The sequence below is a fragment of the Chelonia mydas genome, chromosome 18 (genome assembly GCF_015237465.2).
Source record: "Chelonia mydas isolate rCheMyd1 chromosome 18, rCheMyd1.pri.v2, whole genome shotgun sequence".
NCBI lineage: Eukaryota > Metazoa > Chordata > Testudines > Cheloniidae > Chelonia > Chelonia mydas.
This window is the reverse complement of record NC_051258.2, coordinates 10,237,739-10,262,451: the sequence shown is the minus strand read 5'-3', so window position 1 is coordinate 10,262,451 and position 24,713 is coordinate 10,237,739. Positions and strand designations below refer to the sequence as shown.

Genomic DNA, 24,713 nt, shown 5'->3' with positions numbered 1-24,713 from the left:
TTTCTCTGAATTGTTTTGATAAACAACAATCTAAACATTTCATTTCAACATTTTCTAAACAAAAAATTTTGATTTTTCAGCTGGAAACAACTTTTCCTTTCAAAAGCTCCTTTAATTTTTTTTTAAATTGTAAACTTTTAACAATTACCAAATTCAAAATGATTTTGTCAAAACTAAACTTTTCATGCAACCTGACATAATTTTTTGTTTTACTTTTCGAAGTGCTGAAATTTTCAAAAAAATTACATTTTTGGTTTGTCCTGGAACTATTTATTTTCCATTTTTTGAGCGAACTGAAAAATCCATTATTCGCATAGCTCTACTTAATAATCATTTACAGGATGCCTTTGACACCAGCTATGAGAACAATCATCCTTCCATTTATGATTTGCTCTAGAAGGGACGTTTTAGAGAAAGGATGATCCCTATACAAAGTCACTTTTCGGGTTTTAACTGCACTTTAGGGGTCTGATCCAAAACCTATTGAAGTCAATAGACAGCCTCTCATTGACTTAAGGGAAGCTGGATCAGGTCCTATATAAAGCAACTAATCTAAAGAGAGGAGCTTGTATATAAAAAGTATATTACAGAATACACAGACGGCTAGTGCCAGATATGATCAGATTAAATATACTCCTGCTGCCAGACTCCAGATCGTATCTTCCATCGCATGCCCCACACATCCCTGAAGACATGCTGAGATGAGGGTGAAAAGGATGAAATCAACCCAAGTACTGAGCAGCATCTACACACCACTTCAGGGCTGATTTGGTGGATAAGCTTTGCAGTGACTCTCTGAGAGGAGGGTAAATTTCACGCTCTGTGCCTGATCTGGTAAAGTTCTGAGCACCCTAAAATCCATCTGGTGTCAGCTGGAGTGGAGGATGCTCAGCACTTGGCAGGAGGAGCTCAGAAAAGGACCTATTTCCATTCCTCTTCATCAGTTTTTTCTGCCTCCACAAAAAGAACGTTCCTTCTCCTGCATCAGTTCTCCACTTCATATAAGCATCGAAACACAGCTTCTTTTGCTTGAACATCTGCAGTCATATTTTTCCTTTACTGAAAGTTTCCTATTTAAACCCCCTTTTTAACTTCCTCGGTAAAATCAGTGAATGGAAGGAACGATTCATGATCGGTGCTTGAATAAGAGCAACACCTTTTCACTGGACGTGGGCAGGGTCTGAGTCATGGAGAGTACCACGTTGTTTCCAGTGACATCATCTAAAGTGGCTGCCTCTCAAACTAACCCTGTGCTAAGCATGTACATGCTCTGATCTTCATGTGTTTAATAAAGAGGACAGGGGGCAAATCTGTTCCTGGTGCAAGTGAGTACAGCTACCACTGGATTCAGTTCACAGATTCTGGGCCAGACATTGCCTTTTACTAAGGCCCCTTTGTGCTGCTTCAGGGGTGCAAAGGGGCCATGAACCTGACCTATCCACTTAGCTGAAGATTCCACCCCCCGTGGGAGAGTCCCTGGGTGGGGTAAAGGCATTGCAACAATAATTACTGTAATACAATAGTCTGTCTGAGGTTTTTCTGAGGGATGAGCACCTTGGTAACTAAGCACCGTACGTCAATTAAAGGAGACAATAATCTTGCTCACAGTAGCCAACCAGACGGCTTCTTTCATTGTTTCAATACACTGCAGTGTGCAAAACAAAACCCAACCTCTCCTACTACAGTGAACCTCAGTTTAGAGAAAATAAGTTATTGTGAGAGGAAAACATGATGTCACTCTAACGGTTTTGTTGTGTTAGGATCTGACCCTGATTGAAATGCAGGAGCTTGTTATCTGCCAGGAAGTGGTCTCAGCATCTTACATGATCAAGTCCTAAATGCTTTGGGATTATAACCAGCTACATAAAAAACAAAAACAACAACAAAAAACCACCACACACAAAGAGAGAGAAACGCTAATTTTGTGGATTCATCTTTTTCTGCATTTGTAGTCCATGCAGGGAATGCATTTAGCACAACTGAAAAGAAAAAGAAAAAAGTAAAGTTGGAACAAAGTGATTTCCAACTTTTTTACTGCCATCCAGCGACCTCACTGTACTGCCTATAGCATGAGAATAGCTCCAAATGAATCACATAAATTCCTTCCATATAGGACTGTGCTTCACGTACAACGTATTTCCATTTCTCTGTCTCACCTATTCTTTGTTTCTTGTGTTAAATTCTAAGCCAGACAAACAAACAGGTCTTATTTTGAAAATGTGTATCTATCCCAATCTCATATATGTGCTACATGTGCATGGTAATGATAGAATAGTAAATTAGATATGGAACATACTTATTAGGCTCTCTAATTCATCCTCCTGCCAGGGCATACTTAGTAACGTAACCAGTCTACTTTTAAATTGTTTCATATGCAGTTGCTAGTGAGTTCCTGGTTCATGGCACCAATTTGTGTTTAGATCAAGTGGTGGTTGTGAACTGATCATAATACAGTAACATATAGCATTTGTTCTGATTGTTTATTCAGTTATTGACAGAACTGCACCCCACATGTGACACAAATAATCCTTTATTTTCCCAACCTGAGGACATCATCCCTGCATTGTTCAGAACTGTCAGTTGCAGAGACATCTGAGCGAGCCAGATAGGCAATGAAGAGATGGGCAGCTTTGCAGAATGGATTTGATCTTCTGAGCATATGATTTTTGATTTGGGTTTAGTTTTCTAGCTATGAAGAACAAGGGAGGAGCACCAGAACAAGAGCACACCGTACAGAGTGCAGAAGGGTCAGTTCCCAAGAGGTGTTGCCAGGAGTGTGAGTCCGTTCCATCCCTAGTTAAAGATTTCTGGAGGGAAACCCCATTGCTCCCACAGGTGTAATAGAAATATATTGAGAATCACAGATAAATATTCATACATATATGGATGCAAAGGCTCTAGCAATCAAACACAGCCTGTTCCTAGTTCAGAATCTCATTCCAGTAAGTACAGTGCTGAAGACTTAAAATCCCACCAGTCCTGCAGGAAGGGGATGGTTTTTTCACAAGAACTCATTGGTTTTCAGTGTGCCCGAAATAATGGCCTTTAGAACGAGAGAAATTTTAAGATTCCAGGCTGCATGGGTCTGTGGGTTAGATCTGTGCTGGAGAGAGGCTTCTGTCTTTTGTTGAGGGTTGAGTTCTGCTTTATGCTTTTAGTTTCCTGGATTCTGAGCTGCTCCAGAGGTCATTCCCCCAACATAAGTTACAACATAAATTAGCAGCAGGTGTTATCTGGGCCTATGCTGTTCGTGCACTAGAGAAGTTCCCCTGAAGGCTGTTATGGCTCCTTTATATGGTCACATTACAGTGCAGTGAGCCCTTGAATCTGGCCATATACATAGAAATCCTAAGTGAAGGGTGCAATCAAACATCAGTTTCAATGAGGTTTTAACTCAACTCATAACAAGGTTTAACCCAGGGGGTGTTGGACTGGGATCATTCTTCCACCAGCAGCAAACAGTAGCCAGCAGATGGGGATGCACATTGCTTCTTGTTCAGGGGAGCAACACATTGTCTTGAGCTGGTCTGTGAAATCCTGACCTGGTCCCTAATCCAGCAAACTGGATTAGTTAAACATGCGCAAAACTGTTTACAGGATCGGACCCCAGGTCAGCTAGATTCCTGTAATCAAGAGTGCACCAGGGAATGACTGCTCCCACACCATGACTTGTTGGCCACATCAGGATTTCATTCACAAAGAACATTTACCATTTCAACACTTGCTATTGTCAGGCAAACACCTCCAATTCCTCATCAAGTTCACAGCGGTAATGCTCCCTTTGCAGCTTGGCTCTGGGTCATGAGTGTGACTCTCACAAACAATGGACAGGCAGAGACCAAGTTTCCTGTGAGAAAACCGGATGTCACTGGACCTTCATAAAACGTTGTCATCTCGGTTTTTGGGTGTCTGGGAGGAAGACGGCGCAATGGACAATAAAGGCAATTGTTACCGCGTATACGCTGCAGATATTTTCACTGTAATAACTTAAAACAAATTGCTGGGGATATGCTGAGTCGTCAGAACAAGTTAACACCAAAAAAAAAAAAACTTTACTGTAGCCATCATAAAAACCTCATTAGGCACTCTCACTCTAATTTTTGAAAGTGTGCAAATCTTTTACACTAATGATTAAAATCAAAACAAGAATTCCATGTTTACCATTAAAATGTGAGTATTATCGTAGATGTATGTTGAAATGGCTAGGTAGTATTTTACACATCAATAGGTTTTCAAAAATCTTAATTGTACATCAGCCCTGTGAGATAAGTATTACCCCCATTTTACAGATGGAGAAAGTGAGGCAGGGAGGTTAAATGACTGCCCAGGGTCACACAATAAGTAAGTGACAGAGCTACAACTAGAACTCCAGGAGTCCGTAAGATTCAGTCCAGTAACAACTAGGCCACATTACTTCACAGATGAAGTAATGACTTTCCATTACACATTTTTATGTATAACATGGCACTTTTGTGCCCTTTCATATGGTGCATATACACAGCAACTAATGGCACAGGAAACAGGGTAACTTGACTAATATGCCAAAAATCCTGAAGTGAGAAATGTCCGCTCTGTAGGAACCCAGATTAATTTAATACAGTGGAAACCCCCTCAACATCTAAACTAACCCCTCTTAGACCGTCCGAAAGGTTGCACTGAAAATAACAGCAAACCACTATGACTAACCCGGTAACTATCACAGCTGGCCCTCAGTATCATTCCTGAATAGAGTGGCATAACTATTCATAGTCTCTTCCAGTTAATGAGATTAGATATTAGAATCTCCATCAACATCAGCACCTCATCACTAATAGCTTCTTAATCACACTGAAGTCTATAGCATCTAGTGTTGTTAGTGGTCACCCATAGTTATTAACAGGATCTAGAAAGTGGTAGTGGGTGTGTAACTTGACCCTAGGGGCCGTAATAAGTAATTTGAATTACTGCTTTGTACATTTCTTGCAGCTGTAGCATGGAGCCATTTATGTATAAATAAACCCGGCATCACACTAGCCATGTGTCTCTTTGTCTGGGCCTTGTGGATTTAGGCGTCAGACCAAATCCGCAGCCCCCTGCTCACCAACGAACAGTTGGATTAGGACACAAAGGTCCCCATTCAGTCTAGTAGCTTGTTAGACTTCTCTAGGCTGGAGAGGGTAGATTTTCAGACTCCTGTAAATGCTCAATTGGCAAGTGTCTTAACAGGCAAGGAGCCCTGCAGATTCCATACATTTTCAAGGGTATGTATTCTGTTTCCAGAAAGCAGTTGGAAAGAATGATTGATTAATTACAGAGAGTGTCAATGGAAACAGGAGATTTCAAAAACAACAAATGAGCAAGAACAATGTAAGAACTGGAGATGTTCAAAAAAGAGGAGGGAGGTGGGGGAGAATCATAAAAATTGAACACTTCCCAACTACTCTAAAGGAGCCACAATGGGCCATGCTCTATGCTCTTTTAATAAATAATAATAATACAGTCTTTTGCATTTATGCAACATTTTTCATCCTAAACGATTCCAAAGCTCTTTGTGGACTACAGGCTCAATTCTCAGACACAGGCATCGAAGTTGGAGCTCTCATTTCCACAGCCGAGTGCTCACATCAGCAGTTAGACAGCAAAGGTGCTGAGCTCCTGCAGCTCCTATGGACATCAGCTGGAGCTGTGGGGAGCTCAGCACCTTGGAAAGTCACATCCAGAGCATGATTTTAGCACCCAAAATGCAAAACAGTCACTGCACAGTAGAACATAATGAACAGTTAGAGCCAGCAACAACTATGCCACTGCTTGCGAACAGGAAGTGAGGACTAACTCCTCCATTTGGAACCACAGGAGGAATTCAGGTGGGCAAAAGGTAATTGGACAAGAGTCTCATACACACACAATAGGTCTCCCCTGTAGTACCTGCAGCACTTGGTTTTAAAGGTATAAGTTACAATTCAATAGTTTTTGGAGATGTGCTACAGAAAATGGATACTTTGCATATTGCTTTTCTTCTCGATTGGAGTGTTCCTTCTCATTGCCTTAGCTGCAAAGCAACATGCCAGCACAGCTTATAGATATTCTATAATACAGGGCCAACAATATTAAAAAGACGTACTAATTTCCACCCAATCAGAGCTCCCTTGCTGAGCATGTACATTATATGTGACACTGGTGCCCTAGAGTCAGCTGGACCCATCAGGCATCTCTTGGGCAGCAAAAGCTGTCAAGGATGACAAGGGGAATTTTGGATACACAAAGAATGCAAGTTTGGTCCATCCCACAGACTGTAAGTCAGTTTCCACCCTATTTTAAATTCAGACTTTTACTATTTACAGAAAAAACACTGGGTCAAATTCGCCCCAATGGGCACAAAAAGGGTGTAATTTCCCTTCCCTGCCTGGGGGACCTGTGTTACCCCTGCGGAAGGGTAGCTAAATCTGTTCATTTTCCATGTGAACTGGCTCCCTCTTAGCCTGACTCCCTCCCTTTTGAGGCTGGACCCCTGGCTGCAGATTCCCTAGTGTCATGGACACTGAGCAGCTTGGAATTTACTACTGCTGGAGCCCAAACCCTGGGCTGCACAGCAGAGTGAATCAGGCCCATTATGTTTGAACATTAATCATCAACTGGTTTTGGAGAGCAACATTTTGACTTGTCTAACCGTTACGCTTTTCCTTCTGATTCCTTCTCTAAGCAAAATTAGACCGTTCAGATCAGTTTAATAGTGGGCAGGAGTTTAACAATTTTATCAAGATAGTGGGTTATTTAACAAAGACACACCCTTGACCCCCCCTCCACGAGATCTATTTAATGGCCCATAACTCCTAATCGTTTTATAGCATGTGTAGATCGACAAGAAACCTCTTTTCAGCCCACAGCCAAACTACATGTTTCTATCAAAGAGCCAAGTTTCAAACATGTATTCATTCACTTGTAGGCCAAATGACCTTTAGGGTAGACTTTGTGTCTCTGCTGGATTTCCATCCATGGCTCTTGATGTGTGTACACTGCACACATTTATAAACTGCATTCCTAAAAGCTAAAATAGAAACTTCCCAAGACCAAACAAAAGCTACAGGGATGCTTTCTTAAAGCCTCCCCCAAAATGAGCTGATAGGTAAGAGTAACAGCATTTTATATGCAAGATACATAGTTTTCCCGGTGCCTCTTTTGTACTCCTTTATTAGTCAAATTCTGGTTATAACTAGGCTACTTTCCTATTGCTGAGCCGCATCTGTCAACCAATATTGGTAGATGCAGAATAAGAAGGAACTAGTGTAATATGATGGATCTATAATACATATAAGGAAAAAAACCCACATGCTCTTGTTCCTTTTCAGCCTCTCTTTTCAATACTCTCAGGAAAAAGTTTGAGATTTATTTGAGAACACCAAGTGAATGGAGCCCCAGTCCAGCAAAGCACCTTCACAGGTGCTTAACATGTGAGTAGTCCCGTTATTTCAACCGAACCACTCACATGCTTTGCTTCAGGAAGTAGCCCGTGCCTAAAATGCTTTACATGCTTCATTTTAGCTCATGCTTAAATGCTTTGCTGGATTAGGGACAAAAGGAGTCCCTTCTAATATGCTCAAGGTTTGCTCTGTATCCATCCGGAATGAGAGATGGGTTCGTGGAATGTCAGCTCTTCTTTCTTTCCTGCTCTTTGTCCTGAGCCTTTCTGATTTTTGCAGTCTCCAATGGGCTAATAAATCTCTACCAGAGTAATTCTGAAGAGGGGAATGTCACCACCTCTGGCTTTTGCATCGTTATCGTCGTAATATTCACATTCCATCCCCAGAGGTGCTGCTGCTTATATTAGTTCTGCAGTGGCTTCCAAATGGCCAGCTTGCAATGCTTTAGCTAAAAAGAATCCAGAAGTGGCATCCAGGGAGAAGGAACTAGATTATTGCTATTTGTCTCCTAAGTATGCTGTCAGTTATTGTGATGCCAAAAGATTAGAGTAAGAGACTGACGAATGGCAGTTCTGCCCAGTAATCTTTTCAGTGCTTGCTTGGAGTGTAGCTAGCAAGCTTGTTTTGTTTCTCTTTCAAGTTTCACACACACTTGCAAATATTTGTAATCTGAATATCTGACCTACATGTTGAATTCATTCACTGAGGTTTTTTGTCCCTGGTCTGTTCCTGTGTTCTTTTGACTGTGGGGTGTTTGTTTTTTAAATTCACTGTCAGAAACAGGTGCAGCACAGACATTAATTGACAGTAAAAATATATAACACACAGCTGGCCCAGTCAACCTTTTGGTAGTGAAATTCATCAAATTAATTTTTGATGAACATATTTGCAAATTATTCACCCAGCAGTACAGCTCAGAATATAAATGCGTATGTGTGTGTTCTGGGGAGAACAATTTATTCTTGAAATTAGCTGAATACATTATTCAACAACTATTATTCAGCCATCTCTTTTGGAAAGGGAGGTGGGTCCACAACAAAACAGTTTGAGAACCATGGATATAACTCTCTTGTGTTTCAATGGTTGAGTGTTCTCTCGGTCAGTAGGCTACTGGGGGCATGGAGTTGTGTTAGAGGAACCCTGGATGGAGTCAAAACTTTCCTGCCCCACCTACATCACCTAGTTGAGTTTATATCCTAATTAAAGTCATTATTTTTCTAACTCATCTCTAGACTTTTAAATATTGTTACTTCAAACATATCAAGCTATATATACACACACACTAAAAGTTTTCAGTTCTGCAAAAACATACCCAACTAGTGGACACTTCTACTCCAACAAACAAACACAGACAATTTTGTTTTAGTAGAAGTAGTGGCCTGGGATGATGCCTGAGAAGTCTGGCTTGCGATTCAGTCCCTGTTCCAAAGAGGTAATTTTAGGATAAAGCCTAAACATCACTTTAGTTGTAGGCACACCATTATGGAGCAGAATAAATATTTGATTGTGTCAATACTGCCCCAAAATAGCATGTTCCAGCCAGCAGATTTGAAGTAACTTGTAATGGATGCTAATTTTCTTTAACACAAACAGTTTTCTCAGTATGTCAAGTTTATTTGCCCAGAACGAGCATTATGAGATGAGAAAAACCACTGCTTGATCATTCCTCCAAAAGCATGGCTACTGTTCAAAATATACAGTATCATCAGTTCATGGGAACAATGAACCGTCATGTGCTTATATGCCAAGAAGGATACAATTAAAAAAAGTCCCACAGTTTATTAAATCGAAGTACAGCTGCATCTGATAGCAGTATAAAATTCAGGTACACTACCAATCTGACCTGATTGGGCAGTTTCAGGCATTAAAGCAAAATGGTATCTCAGCTGAAGTTAACATTAGGGGGAAAGGGCAAAAATCTTAGAAACGTGTATGGCTTGATGAGAACAGATCAGGATTGGGATTTTAATACCCCAGAAGAGAACCTTAAAAACCCAGACATAGTTCCTGCAATGTAACTCAATGCATAGGGGTTACATGGCAAAGGCGTGGCGTAACTTGTGGCGTAACTTTGCATTCTGACTTTTCACCCATGTTCAAAGCTCATTTCAGCCACCAGGGAAGCTGCGTTTTTGTGTGTCTACATCACAGACCTACCACCTTATGCAAGCATAAGGTTTGTGCTCACTGACTAGTGTTCTGCAGCCACAGAAGGTTTTGCATGTCAGGGATGACCTGCATTAGGACCGGTTTCAGAGTAGCAGCCATGTTAGTCTGTATCTGCAAAAAGAACCGGAGTACTTGTGGCACCTTAGAGACTACCAAATTTATTTGAGCACTTCATCGGATGCATAGAATGGAACATATAGTAAGTATACACACACACATACAGAGAACATGAAAAGGTGGAGTAAGAGGCTAATTAAGAGTCAGCAACAAATACCTCCAGGCTTGCATACTGCATAAGGCCATGCAAGGACATGGAAGCCACAGACATTTCATCCTTAGTGGCTTTTGCAGCCTTCCACAGTGCAGACCATGGACATGCTTATTTTTATATTGAATCAGGCACCTTTAGAAGATCAAACATTGAGCCTTAATTTTCACTCAGCAGTTCAGTCATGTGGAAAGAACTGCCTTTTTCCCCTTAAAACCTTTTAGAAGGGGCACCATCTTCAAAAGAGGAAGGAGGATACACTGTGACAGGTAAAACTCTTGGAAACTCTTGCTCAGATTCACACATTAAAAGACACTTATGAAGTTTTAGTTAAAGGACTATCAGTTGGAAAAAGAAATCACAAATTCTTAAGATATTGACTGTCATATCACCTTCATCTCTACACTGATACCTTGAAGGTTAAATCTGGGCGTTCGTACATGTACACATACACACAAATTCATAGATATTTAGGCCCAAGGGACCATTATGAACATCTAAGTCAAGTTTAACCTCAAGCATAACTCATTCCAGGGATTTTTACACAGGGAGTCCTGCATCAAGACCATAATTTCTGCTTGAATTAGAACATATCTTTTAAAAAAATCTTCCCGTCTTGATGTAAAGATTTCAAGGTATGGATAAGCCACCACATCCTTGATAAGTTGTACCAGTGGTTAATTGAAACCCAGTAGAGGGGGTGGGTCTCAGAACCTGGCTCCAGCCCAAGAGGGAATATCTACGCTGCTATTTTTAGCCCCACACCCGAGTCAGTTAAACCTGAGCTCTGAGACTCAGTTCTGCGGGTTTTTCTCTGCAGCACAGACATACCCCAAATCCCCGTTGCCAGTCCCCTGAATCATCCAGTCCCTACCCTAGACATTTTCTAATGTATTGATGCATACATATTATTCCCGGGAAACCTTTTGCGACTTATGCCTCACTCAAACTAGGAAACAACTCAGTTTCCTGCTATCAGCACTTGTGCTGTTCTCAAATAACACTTTTTCTTTTTGAATGCCTGAGGATATTTTTCACTTTCCTGCCCCGAAACATAATGTCATGCAGGAAACGGGAAGAACTGGCAATCCTGCCAGGTACACTCCTGGGAGAAAAAGATGGGACTGCGAGCTCTTCCTTGTTTCCTGACTGCCATTCTGTACTGAGTACGTCAGGAGACAGGAATGTGAAGAGGTTCCACGTGCAGTCTAAAAATGTATTCTAAAAATGAACACTAGCTTTCTTCTTGGAGGAATATGCTGCCCCCACCTATATCAGAATTCTCATTAATACCAAAGGGGTCACTGTGATCCTCTGGTCCCGACGCCCAGAACTGTGACCCACTGTTACCCCTCTGCCTTAGCAAGGGTGAGAGCTTTGCTGATGCTAAACTGTGTGTCTGCTTCCTGACACACCAGCCTGTCTGCGCTGCCAGAAAATTCTTTAGGACTCTGCCAGTCAAAACCTTGCCTTGTAGGTAACAGTCAATGAACCCCATCTCCTGAGACGTCGGATATCTCCCTGCAGTCCATCTCATTGGACACTCACAGAAGTTATTAAGTTCACTGTCTTCAAAGAGACAAAGCACACACCAGCCTGTCAGGTTAGCTGAAAACTCACACTTCACTTTACTACACAGCACGCAGATAAATTTATTCTTGTTTCATTACAAAACTATTAACAAAGAACAGAGATTTAAGTGATACTAAGCAAGAGAAAGAGAGAGAGGTTTGGTTATAAACCTCTAGTTCTATAGATCTATAGTTCTAGTGACTAAAACTTAACATAAGCAAGTTAGAAAACTGCTTAGGCAAAGATTGTTTCTTACATCAGGTTACCAGCATCCCTAACCCTCCAGAATATGGGATCCAACTTTCACAGGCTCGGAGGCAGCTGTACCTATGTCCCATCAGTGAGGGATGCCAAAATGGAATTTTGCTTCTACTTATATCTTCCCAAAGTCACTGTTTTGTCACCAGAGTCAGGCTATTAATCACCAGCATTTCACTTGCTTTCATAAAAGACCATGCTTGGCGCACTTTTGTAATACTGCATACAATCAGTTGATTCAATTGCTTATTCTTTGGGGTTCAGGCCCCCTGTCCTCCCTCTGGGGTGTCTGGACCTTGATCATCACAGTCACAAGAGGCAGTATGTGAATCTTCTCAAAGATTCATTTCCAGTCTTTCCTTAGCTAGGATGCACACTGCACTGATTCTGTGGGCACCTAGGCTAATCTATACAATGCTCTGGCAAGAGGTGCTAATGAGTTGCCCATTTGGGGCCACTGATTCATAAGCACCCAGGATGAAACTCTTCATAGAAAGGATTAAAGACACCAGGCAGACACTGCCCTCAGCAAGGTGTTAATGGTATTGTGTGAATTAAGGCACTCTCCTACATCTGGGCTGTTGGACCTTTCTAAGCTTTTTTGTGTGTCTGCAAAGCAGTAGCACAAAAGGGAAGGGGGGGGCAGTTAATAACAGAGCCACTGTATCCAAACCATCTGGTCCAAGTGGAACTTTGGATTGGGGGTTCCCAGGTGTAGAGTTCAGGAAATGAGGGAGGAAAGGGGGCACAGAATATTTTTTGTGAAGCCCCGAGACAAACAGATGTTCAAGGCAGCTCCTTCTTGGGACAGGGCAGTGGTAATGTGGCCTTTCCTGAGGTTACTTGCTTGGAGTTTGTTGCTAGTCTTCTTTGAAGCAAGACGACTTGTGCACATTTTGTAAATAAACAACGTATACTAAGAAAATACCTGACTCTGTGCCATCAATTCCTGCTCCAAATGGGAATCTGACTCTCACGGCCCTGAAATCTACTTCTTCGGCTTGGCAAAGGAACAGCAATGCATTACCTGAACAAGACTTCACAGTACACAACAGGAATAGAACTCAAGACCTGCTGTCACCAAAATACCAAATAGCCCTGACAATCAAACAAAAGAAGTCTCTCTCTCTCTCTCGCATGCATAGGCCAGATATTTCATCCAGCAGAGGGCAGTGGCACACATGCACACTCGGCGCAGAGATTGCCACTGACCCTGGGCAGGTGCACAAGACTGGAGGACAGAGGACACGAGAACTATTTTACAATGTGTACTAAAAATGCTTACAAGCTTTTGCAAGTTCTTCAGGACAGGGTCAGAGTCAGTGTGTTGTAATGCACATTTCCACAGGATTCTGCAGATGCTCTTATCGGAATACAAAATCTTTACAAGGGGGCCTCTACCTTTGGGCATGAAGATTGCTGCTGAAAAAACAACACCACCATTATCAGTTGATAACCCCTTGAACACTAGGAATAGCCTGGTCATGGAAACTGCAGTGCCGCTTTAATTACAGTGTCGTGGAGGTGGGATTAGTATCATTTGCCGAATCAGAGATGGCCTATATGTTCTGTGCTACTGTGGGAGAAAACTAGGTTTGAGTCTCAGGCTCTACCACTACAGGTTGCTAAATTTTAGCTCTTCTTTAGGTTTATCTAGATGAGCAAAAGAGGTTGATATTAGTTTGAGGTGAGAGAATACAACTGTTTTTCTAATGTATGTAGATGCAGGTCACCTTCATTTAGTTTAACACCTAATCTCAGCCTCCTCTGCTAGCCTCAACAAACCCTTAGAACTTGATGGGATATTTGTGTTATTTTGGTTGAGAAACATGAAGAAACAAAAAACCCCTTCTACCATACAGCTTTTTGCCATTCCATAGCACTTGTTTACTAGTGAAAACCATTTAGTTCAGGCAGCAGCACAAGACTGTCTAGCTGGTCCAGAGCTAGATTCACCCAACTGAAACTATCCTTGGCACTAGGACATGGCTGTTTGTTGGCCCTAAAACGTTAATGAGATCATGAAAACATTCAGTGCTATTAACCGTGATGCATGGGGAGATTAAAAATACCATCTGTTCATTAGGACCTAGATGTGTTGGCTCTGGGAAATATTTAACCCACCCATTGCAGTTTAGTCTTTTAAAAACTGCTTTTCAGGGGGGATTCTTCTAGTTAATGATGTAACGATTAACAACATAATACCTTGCTTTCCCAGGGAATATCTTGGAAGCAGCCTTGTAGAAAGCAATAACAGAATGTATGTGTGAGAAAGGGGAAAGGAGGGAATGCTTTGTTAAAACACCAGTGTGTGTAAATTGTCTGAAATACCAACCAGACCAGGTGTGCTTCACAACAGGAACAGGGTAGAAACTACAAAAATGCCTTAAACACCAGTAAATCAGACTATGGAGAGTGACTAACAGTGACACACAGGCAGAATATTAAGAGGGAAGAATTCCCTATTGCAGGCCAATAATGCAGATGTTTCATTATAATTGCATGCTTAGTAAATTGTATCCTAGCACCAGCTAGTGGCAAGAATTAATGGAGACATTATTATTTACAAGAAAAATAGGGAATATGTTTGTCACAAGAAAACTTCCTATCTTCCATCCTTTTAAACATATAGAATATTTTAAATAAAACCAAGGCTATGAAGTGGCCTCAAAGGTCTTGTCTATACTAGTTGTTTTGGAATCATAATTCTGCATAGGTGCAGCCCAACATGTGGTAACACTGGAAGAAGCTCATGTGTTTTTTCCCATTCATTGTGCTATTTAATCTGCTCAGATCCAGACCTGTCATTACCCAACATTATTAGCTCATACCAAGAGTTTAAGGCCTAGAGAGGTTGCTTTAATATTTGTATAACGTTCTCCCTTCCTTTGAGAGGTAAAGCTGGGAATGGGCAAGGCAATTAATTGTAGAGCATTGATTCAAACTCAGTCACCTCACTAGTGATGAGCTCACAGTCCGCTGGTGCCTGCTCCAACTCCCACAGTGCCTAGTCGGTTTTAGGAGAAGGCAGTCGCAAAGCCCTGGGAGATTGCTCTTATATGGGTCACCACCTGATACCACTCAGTGGAAAGACCTGGCACCTGCTGCCACACCTTTTGGCTGCTGATGGTTTAGCTTAGCCTTTCACCCTGACTGGTCAACAGAGTGAGTCAGGATCCAGTGCAGATCTCAATGTCAAGTTATTTGTACTATGGTAGCACTTGGAGGCCACAACTGAGTTTAGGGCCCCATTGTTTTAACTACTGTACATATAGTAAGAGTCCCTGCCCAAAAGAATTTACAATCTAAATATACTCCTCAGCTGCTACTGTCCCAGCCTGGCCTGATAAGTTTGTCTATGTAACTTCATATAATATTACAAATGTGTGTGCCCCTGATGCCTATTTCTCTAGTCTTCTCTCCACAACTCAAAGCTGCCAGAGATAACAGCCATGGCACAGCCAGTCATCAGAAGTTTTGAAAGCTCGACAGTTCAAGCTGGGAGTGGATTTTACAAGCCAACATGCAAAATAATTTGAGGGACTTGAAATCTTAGCAAAATAAATAGGTGAAAATTTCTGCCAAAAAACAATTTACACTGATTTCACCTAGCCCTAATCTTTATCCTCATATCACAGATGATATAAATGATGTACAGAGAGGTGAAGTGACTTGATTAAAGTCTCTAAATGAGTCAGTGGAAGAGCCAGGAATAGAACCCTGTGTCCAAACTCTCCAACCTCTACTTAACTCACTAGACAAACTCAACCCACCCATAGTAGGCTGTAGTCCTACATCACATTTCCTCCCACTCATTCATACAATGCTATGATGTGTCTCCATGTGGAGGGTTATTAAAATGGACGAATAAAAAGACAGGAAATAAATAAAATAAAAAAAGGAAGGACAATGCTTAAAATAATCACATAAGAGTTATTTGCTTATTCCTATGCATACATTTATATTTATGTAAATTCAATCTTTACTTTGATAGTCTCCGTTTCCTTCTGTAAAGAAAAGGTATGAACTGCCAGGTAACAAAACACCTAAATCCCATTCTACCTGGATCTTTCTGGCTGAATAGAAAGACTCATTTAATTGATAACAAAATGTGGTTCAGTCAATATCCACTTTGCTGTTAAACTCAGAACCCCACCTCTGCCTTCTGGATGTTATACTTAGTAGAGTCTTTGTTGAAACCTCTATTCAAAGCTTGTGCTGGTTACGGTATCTTTCCCCATAGGGGTAAGACCTTGTGGTGATTGTAAGTTTGGACAATGTCTTTTGGTTTGAACAAACTTCCTGATTGCTGCTCAGAATTGAGAGTGTTTCCTTTGATGGACCCAATCAAGTTTAATATTTAGGCTCTTTTGAGACAGACAACACTCCTAGCCTGGCTGGTGCGTAGGACCTTTGAAGCTGGCTGAATTAAAAAGTGGAACCTTCCCTGGAAGCAGGTAAAGGCAGGATGGGTGCTTCTTCAGCTCTCTCATGCTTGATGTAGCTCAGTTTTCATCAGCAGTCTTAACAGAGTCCACTGGGTACACTTCAGAGCATTTGAAGTGGACGCTAGCAATCTAAACAGTTTAGAGAATTCTTTCACCTCACTGGCATTCAGAAAAATTCTATTTGAAAAGCAGACAATATATAGAATTCAGGCCTAGTTTGAAAAATAAATCTCCCAATGCTTTTTGCCAAACAAGCAGTTAATTTGTGTCTTTATTGCTATTACCATGAGAAATTGCTAGCATTAGCCATAATAACACCCAGCACACTGTCTCCTGTGTTTACCAAAACAAGCTGGAGTGGCACAGAGAAGTTTGATAATACAGACCTTGTTCCAATTAGCAAAAGAAAAACATATCAACATACCACAGGTCAAGTTATTTTCAAGGCTACTTCAGACTGTATAGCTCATAGATTCCTTCCTAGTGTTCCATATTTCATTTGCCTGCAGTTTTATTAGTTACTGTTCATATTAAGGTTCTGTAACACATATGGGGTAGGGGAGAAGGATCCTTAAAGTGTGATTATGGTTAGAAAAGTGATTATGTAAACAAGTCACCTTTTCAGTCATCACATCTTCTCCCTGTATTTATTCAGAGTCAGATCTGCTGACTCTTCTGAGAAAAAAAAAAAAAATTTATTCCTGTTTGCACTGAATATAATATATTATACGTGTGCATGCATGGATAAAACAGAGAGGGAACCACATTTTCTCCCTTTAAGAGAGAGTGAGTTGAATTCTGTTCTTGTTTGTGCAACATATACATGATAGTTAACTAAGTTCTGAATGCAGAATTTTTCGTACGGTGCTGACGTACGGAAAGGATCCAGTTTGACTTTCAAATCCCAGGATGAGTGTGTTGGGCGGTCATTTACCAAAACCACCTCTTTATTTGTAAGCCAGTAAACAATGAACCCTGCAATGCTATCTAAGTCACTTGTTTCAATATAACCACATGTTAAACAAATTTTGAAAGCGACAAGAGGCTCATTCTGACAGGAGGCATTGCTAGTTTTCATTGAGCTGATAAAAAGAGGTGCGGAAATCAGAAACTTGGGGCTAAATATAGGATTATTTTAACTACAGGCAACAAGAATGTGTGTGCTCTGTGTGGTTCATTCAAGTTGTTCTTTGGGAGAGGAGACTAATGTTTGTTCTATAGCTATACCACAAGGCTTTTTGACATAACTCAACTTTTTGTTGACAGTTTTGCATGCGTCTACAGCTAAATATGTCTCCCACAGATGTAGCCCCCCTCATTACATCATCTCCTCGAAAGACTTAAGTCCACAGCTGACATACTTCCACTGACAAAATGCCAGGGTGGACACTGCTTTACCTGTGTCACCTCTGACAGTCCTCCAGCAACAGTCGCACAATGCCCTGTCCTCACGACAGTGACTGCTCTGATCACAATTTTGAACTCCAGTACCCAGGGGTCACAGATACTGGGAGTCTGTCTCCTCCTTTAACATCCTCAGAATGTTTTGGAATTGCCTTTTTCTGGTTGCCCGCCTTGACGTGCATACCTACTGACCCACCTTTGCGAGCAGCCAGCCATGACGGCTCAGTGTAGAGATAACAGAGCCATATTATGTTTATTTTTCCTTTCTCAAGCAAAATGCACAAAGGTTTTCAAGTGGAAAAAAAAACCCACTAAGAGTATAATTTAAACAAACGAGCCTATCTATGTGGCTCTTTGGATTAAATGACAGATTTGCTAACTCTCACAATTTTATCACAAGGCTTACAATATTTGATATTTTTCTTAAAGCCCAAGCTCTGAGAGACACAGGTGATTACATGAGATGCTCAGCTTTCATTTAAAGTAAAAAATAAGTTTCTAGCCCTCATGGTTGCGGAATGAGAACAGGAACTCTAAGGGCAAGACCAGAAGGAAAATGAAACGAAACTGACATTTATTATTTTGTAAAATGCCATGACTTTTAAGCCAATCCCATGACTTTTGGTGGCCTGACTCATGATTTTGGAAGGCTTGGGGTTGACAATCCTAAAATCATGAAACACATAAATATGGCTTGCATGTTCATCACTCCTAGTCTGTGCCCGTAATCAGGTAAAGGTCTGAGGACTTTACTGTTTGAAATAAAATGGAAATTGAATTGTATGTCTGCATGATTGCCACCAGATGGTGCTTATTTTCATACACAGTAAATGCAGGAAAAAAGAAGAAAGCATTTCTTATATGTGAGTGGCCAGATTCATGAAAATGACTTCAAGTAGAAGCAAACATGTGGCTATCCCAAGAAAACCAACCAATGAAGCCAAACGGGCTGGCAGGCAACAGAGTCTAAAGGCATCCAGTCTGACATATTCTATGCCAAAGTTAAGCAGCCCAGTTAGGTTCAAAATGGCTGAATGATCAACCACGAAGAAAGAACACGGAGAGCTGAATCATTGATGGACCATGAAATACAAAAGACTGAGTCTTGTATTAAAATACCACAGAGGGAAGAGATCCTGAGTTAAGTATTGCATGAGACAGTGAGGTTGCTACTGGAAACTCTTCTGTTTTAAGCTGTAATAACAGAGTTAATAAGGTGTCATGTTCACTGTCTGTTTTCGGTTTGTTTTTTGTTGTTGTTTTTTCCTTAATGCTGCAGACCTGCTAACTTTCACACATTCAGCATGAGACTCACTCAGCCCAGGTTGAATCTGAAGTCTTTTTTTTTTTTTTTTTTTTTTTTTAAAGTTCCTCACTCTTGTGAGAAAGGATTTTATGATTTGTTTTGACAAGACATTTATTATCTCATATTGCTCATTTAAACGATGGCAGCTTGAGGGCCCTTTTAATGCACGAAGGAACTGTGCTTCACTCATACATATTTTAGTAGCTCACAGTAAACATAGGTTTCAAGTAAGCAGAAGCACCTGGCTGATGATAGTAAATTGTTGTGCATAAAGATGAAAGTATGGCCTCTACTATTTTTTGTCTTCCGTAAGTAAATCTGTAATGTCACTTCTGGATTGCAAATGCCTTGGTTCACAGAAGGAACTCCAATTTACCCAGTGTCAATACCTTTGTTATTGCAGTTATGAAATTAACCCGTTATTTCCAGAGACAAATGTGGCTTTTGAATTCTGATGAAGGTTCTCTCTTGTGTTGGAGTCTATAACTTTGAAAATGTACTGTCCACTGCAGAGTTTGCAGAAGCCCCCTTTCGTATGCTAATAAGACTTTGACAGCAAGAGCAGTTGAGTCTCATCAAAGTTTTTTCTTGGGTGATATTTCTTCCCCTTCAAGGTAAACACAGACTCAAGAGCTAGTATTCTACCTGAGAAAAGCACCAGTTATTGCAACCGCATCAGACCTTTGGTTTTCAGGAGGTTTTCATGCAGCCTACCATGTATTTTATGTGGTCATCATAATTGTTTAAATAAAAAAGTGTTTTAAAAGCCAGCCAGTAACAAGCGAATATATCTCTCACTTTCTACATTTACTATATTTACAGTTTACTGAATTAAAACAGCAAATGGTAAGAAATACTAGAAAGATTTAGACAATCTGGAGGAGAGTCAGAAAACAGCAACAAAAACATGAAGGGGCTGATCTAATTTACAAGGAAAGATTAAATTTACTTTAGGAACGTTTTTGAAAATTTGCACCAGTGAGGTATTTATACCCGTGCAAATTTCTCTAATGTCCCCAGACCTAAATATTTATAGCCTGATTAAATCAAATACGAATAAAAAGTTCTTGTAGTCTCTCATTAGCTTTTAAGGATATGAACACCAAGGAGGAGTAAAATTGTTTTGGGTCTAGTGAGCTGTAAGTAAACAAGGGATAAAACAAGGAAAAGGTAAATACAAGCTGAAAAGTTTTGTAACAGTGAGGTCACTAAAGATTTCCTTTTCCCAAGGAAGGTGGTGGAATCCCTATGATCTGACACACATAATATTGACAAAGCACCGTTTATCTGTCTCAGGTATTTCTAAAATTGCCTGTTACTAGGATATCTAAGTGCTGACACTATACATTAAGGAATACAACTGGCTGAATAATTCAAAAAATAATAGGTGAATATTTACACAGGTAAAAGAGGTGAGTTCAGTTCATTTGGTTTTGGTACTGGGATAGACTGTCTCCTTTTCTTACTTGGCTGAGCACAGAGTAATGGATCCCACCCTATTCAGTTCACCAAGATCTTGGACCTCAATACCTCATTCAGAGCACAAATCCTGCTCTCCCAATATTCCCTGATGTGAGCAAATAGACTGTGAGAGGACGGAACCTTGGCTCTACCCCTCCCTCACCTTACTCATTGGCTACAGTAGCTGGCCAGGTAGAAGAACTTTCTGCCCCACCAACCCTGGAGCAAGAGGGAAGGTAATCAAGGAATTGTGACATAATTCAGTCCTTAGGCCAAGCAGTTACGCATGGCCCCTGCCTAAAGGCTCAGACTGGCCCATCCATATGACCCAATCAGCAATATGAAGATTTCAGCAATAAAACATACAGTATCTTCTAAAAACTGTAATAAAAACCAATGGTCACAGATGAACTTTCAATTTGTGAGTGACAGAAATGAATACCTTTTTCTAATGCTCACCATTGCTTCTGTTAAGGGATCATTCTTTGTAAAATGCATTAAATATCTCAATTAAATTTTTTTAATTTTAATTTAATTAAAATTTAAATAATACTAAGAAAGGGCAAAACCAAAAGCCTGGATCCAAATCCACTGATCTTTGGATTTGATCAAAATCTGAACTCAGATCGAAATTTTGCAAATGACTTCTATGTATAGAATGGATCAGTCAACAAAAACCTAGAGCTGAACATACCAGAACCTTGGACTCTTTAAAATCTGGATCCATATTCTGCAGCTTTAGTCCATCTCTGGTTTTAAAAAGTAAGTTATGTGGCTACAAACAGCATTGGTCATTTTAAAATCATGTTGTTTTCCTTGCTGTAGTTTAGAAACTGCACAGATTATGTTTTATTACATTTCATTGTGATCCCCAAACTCACTTTAAATAAAGATTTTAGTTTAGAAATAATTTGGCTAATACTCTCTCTCTCACTTTTTGAAAAGATTGTGAAGGCCTTTCAAATGAACAACTGAAAACATTAGGCTTAGATGAGAATATATGCCCACTTGTGAAAGAGAACAGATGGACTGCAGACAGCCTACCAGTACATTGGTGCATCTACCGTCAGGAAGCAGACCACACAATGATACCAACCTCTTAGTAATGTTTAATTGGAAGAGTAAGACTATATCAGTCATCCCATTGTTAACATGCTAGAGGTATTAATTATCTAAAGTGCTGATGGAGTGACAGCTTCTGATGAAGAGAGTTTTATACTGAAAGATCCTTTTTTTTCTTCCCCTTGAAAATGTGCATGTAACCCCAATTAATGATTATTGCAGTTCTGCATATGTATTGAAAGGCTAATGATATCTAGTGCTTTATATCTTCAAAGTACTTTACAAACATGAACTAATTAATCTTCAAAACAAACTTGGGAGGTAGCCTATGTAACATCCTCTAATTTTAGAGAGGGAAACTAGCAGAGAGGTCAAATGATTTTCCCAAGCCAAAGAAAGAATTATAGTTTGACAGTTCCTGGGTCCTGAAAACACTAACTCATACCTTTGTCTATTTCCCTGACAGCTAATGAAATCCTATCTATTATCAACAAACCATCTTAAGAGCTTTAGAGGGAACTATTATTGTATTTGAGTTTTTTCTGTTCATGTGATCTCTGCTGCCTGCTTTAGTGTTCTATTCTTGTTTCTTAAATAGCATAAGAAATATTTATTTTTGTAAAGACGAACATTGTAATAAAAAGTTGACTTTGTGTTAAAACAAAGCTGTATTTTCTTCTTCAGAAGCAATGCTACTAGTGATTTGGAATTAAGATATGTGTTCGTGCACATGAATGTATCTAAACAGAGTTTCATAGCACGTCTAATATTAAATACCTAAATGGGTAAAAAGAAAAATGACTGTAGGTCATTGCCTTAGATGCAAGCATAAAGCTAATTTCAATGAAAAAAAAAAAGAAGCACAAAATACCCCAAACAGTTCTATAATATAACAAACTACCCAGCAAAACCTGACTGCTTCTCCAATACATAAACTAAGCCTACATTTTATTTTAAAAAGTATGTATGGCTCTCTTGCTCTTTTATAGGGAGACAATTTCCCAGAATTCCCACTCACCTGTTTCCTTATGCCAATATCCCAAGCTTTAGCTTCCAGTTTAGGACTACATTTCCCATGATGACTTTTAGTCAAGTATCCTCCAATCAGCTACAAGCTAGGTCTTTAAATCAGGCTTCTATGGGGGTGGTTCCTCCCTTAAAAAGGAAGCAAGGTTGAATCAATTCCAATATATGAAAAAAAGTTTTCTCCTTCTCTTCTCACAAATGGGTGAGTAAACACAGATCCATAGATAAGAAACATTGTAACAAAACTAACAGGGTTTAAAGTCTTATGGAAAAAATATTATTTTGCATTTAGTGCTATAGTTGTGCATGGTGCTTTAGAGGTGAATAAATAGTCAAGATCCCCTATCCCCTGGAGTTCATAATCTAAATTAGACCAGAACATAAAATGCCAGCATCTGGGATATAAGGAGTGAGAGAGGAGTGAAAATGGAGTGAGGAATTCTGCAGCATATATTTTTAAACATGAATGAAAATCTACTTTCATATGGGTAAGTATAATATGTAAAGGTAATATGTTGTATTTTGCATGAGGATAATTAGTAATTACTTAAAGAAACCTTAATTCTAAATTAACTTTTTTGTGGATGGGAGGATTTGTGTGCGCCAGCCATGTTCCCTCCCTTCCCCATTTGCCTTCATCCCTTCTAACATAACAAGTCTCCAGTTTCTCATCAGCATTGAGGCTTGGTTTCTATTAGAAAACTTGCATCGGTGGAATTAAATTGATTAGTAGTACCAGTGCAAACCCTTAATATAGATGCACTTTAAGATTTTTCATTTATGCTTAAACCAATTTAGTGTACTATAGTAAGCTAGAACAGTTTAAGCATGTCTATGTTGATGGTTTGCTGCTAGTGTAACTAGATTAGTTTTAAATTGGTTTTATTACACTGGTGCACATTTTCTAATGTAGACAAATCTTGAGTATTCCAGGTGTGAAAAGTGGCTGATCGACCTTCTAAAAAAAAAAGAGGAGAGAAACAAGTATAGTAATACATTTACATTTAAGCAGAGCCCCTTTCTTTCCAAAGTGCTTAACACACTATGAACATATAAATCCACAGAAATGCATCCACCTCTGGGTATAAGCGAGGTAGGGATCACCATAATAATGGAGGAAAAATTTTGGCCAGGACACTGGAGCTTGCTCCTACTCTTACAAAAATGAGTCATGGAGGCTGAGGTTTTCAAAGCAGTACAAAGGAGTTAGCCATATATCTTCCACAATAGAAAAAAAAAAATCCTTGGCACTGACTTTAAAATCTCAACAAAGGAGCTTTAATGTCCATGAGGCAGAAAGGGCCTTAGTTATCAAGACTGTCCCTTGCAGACTACAAGGAAACTCAGTTTATCTGTCTTGAGAGAAGGGCTGAGAAGACCCTGCTGGGATTTGAATGTCTGGTTCTGAAGAATCTCGCCATTACAAACCCGAATTTAGCTTATCTTGTCCCAAGAGCTTTGTAGGGTCTAACTTATAAAAAGTTTTCAGAGTAACAGCCGTGTTAGTCTATATTTGCAAAAAGAAAAGGAGTACTTGTGGCACCTTAGAGACTAACCAATTTATTTGAGCATAAGCTTTCGAGAGCTTATAAAAAGGATAGCTCATAATCAAGAATGTTTATTTTGAAAATACTTGTCTGTGTATATTCTGTACAGTCTTTGAATTTACCAGACACCCAGCCTGAAGTAACTACAAAATCTAAAGGGGGGAAGGGCATCAGTGATGAGCAAGGAGGTGCCTTGGTGAGCTACTCTGCCACCCAACTTCTCGGAAAGGTTTTGGGATTTCTGACAGGGTGCTGTCCCTGAACATTGATCAGGACTTCATTTCTGAATCAGTCTCTGGCTAGCAGGAGTTAAATTTGAAACTCTACTCACCTCTCTGCTGGAAGGGAGAAGGAGTTTTCTGCCTCCTGTCCTACATCCAGGATTTCCTTGCCTGCTACAAGGATGGAGGAATGGGTTTTGCTACTTTCTGTCCCTCAGAGATTCCTAGTTATTAGGAGGGAGAAATGATCTGTTCTTGTTATACTCCTCTCCTTCTCCAACTTTGTGTTCTCGGGACTTCCTCCATGAATAACTCCAGGACCTGCTTCAGCTACCTGTAGTTTCGACAAGCAGCTGCAGTGAGAAATTAACATTATTCTTGACTGTTTCAGTGCTGACCACAGGGTTCTGATTGCTGAAGAGCAGCTGTGAATCTGGCTTTTGTCCTGGTAATTTCACTCTGCTGTTGCCTGGCATAGCTATGGACAACAACAGAGGCACGGGAGTTGTTTGGCTTCAGACTCTGCACTCTTTAAAGTTGAAAGGTTTCAGAGTAGCAGCCGTGTTAGTCTGTA

General features: G+C 40.1%; 1 protein-coding gene and 1 long non-coding RNA gene across 3 annotated transcripts in view; one reads left to right on the top strand and one right to left on the bottom strand.

The window, feature by feature from the left end:
• Positions 1-95: 95 nt before the first annotated feature.
• LOC122463291 lies at positions 96-24,713 on the bottom strand. Its single transcript, XR_006286494.1, has 4 exons — positions 24,250-24,713; positions 22,364-22,500; positions 3,711-3,909; positions 96-1,979 (listed from the first exon to the last, which is right to left on the bottom strand). It is a non-coding gene; the product is annotated as an uncharacterized LOC122463291 (long non-coding RNA).
• PRDM2 (PR/SET domain 2) overlaps positions 22,504-24,713 on the top strand; it is a 124,486-nt gene continuing 122,276 nt past the window's right edge. The window contains exon 1 of one of the 2 annotated variants that reach the window (XM_043531909.1): positions 22,504-22,573. The gene's annotated coding sequence lies outside the window, so the exon portion shown is untranslated. The remainder of the gene's footprint in view (positions 22,574-24,713) is intronic. The other variant, XM_043531910.1, reaches the window with a different exon arrangement.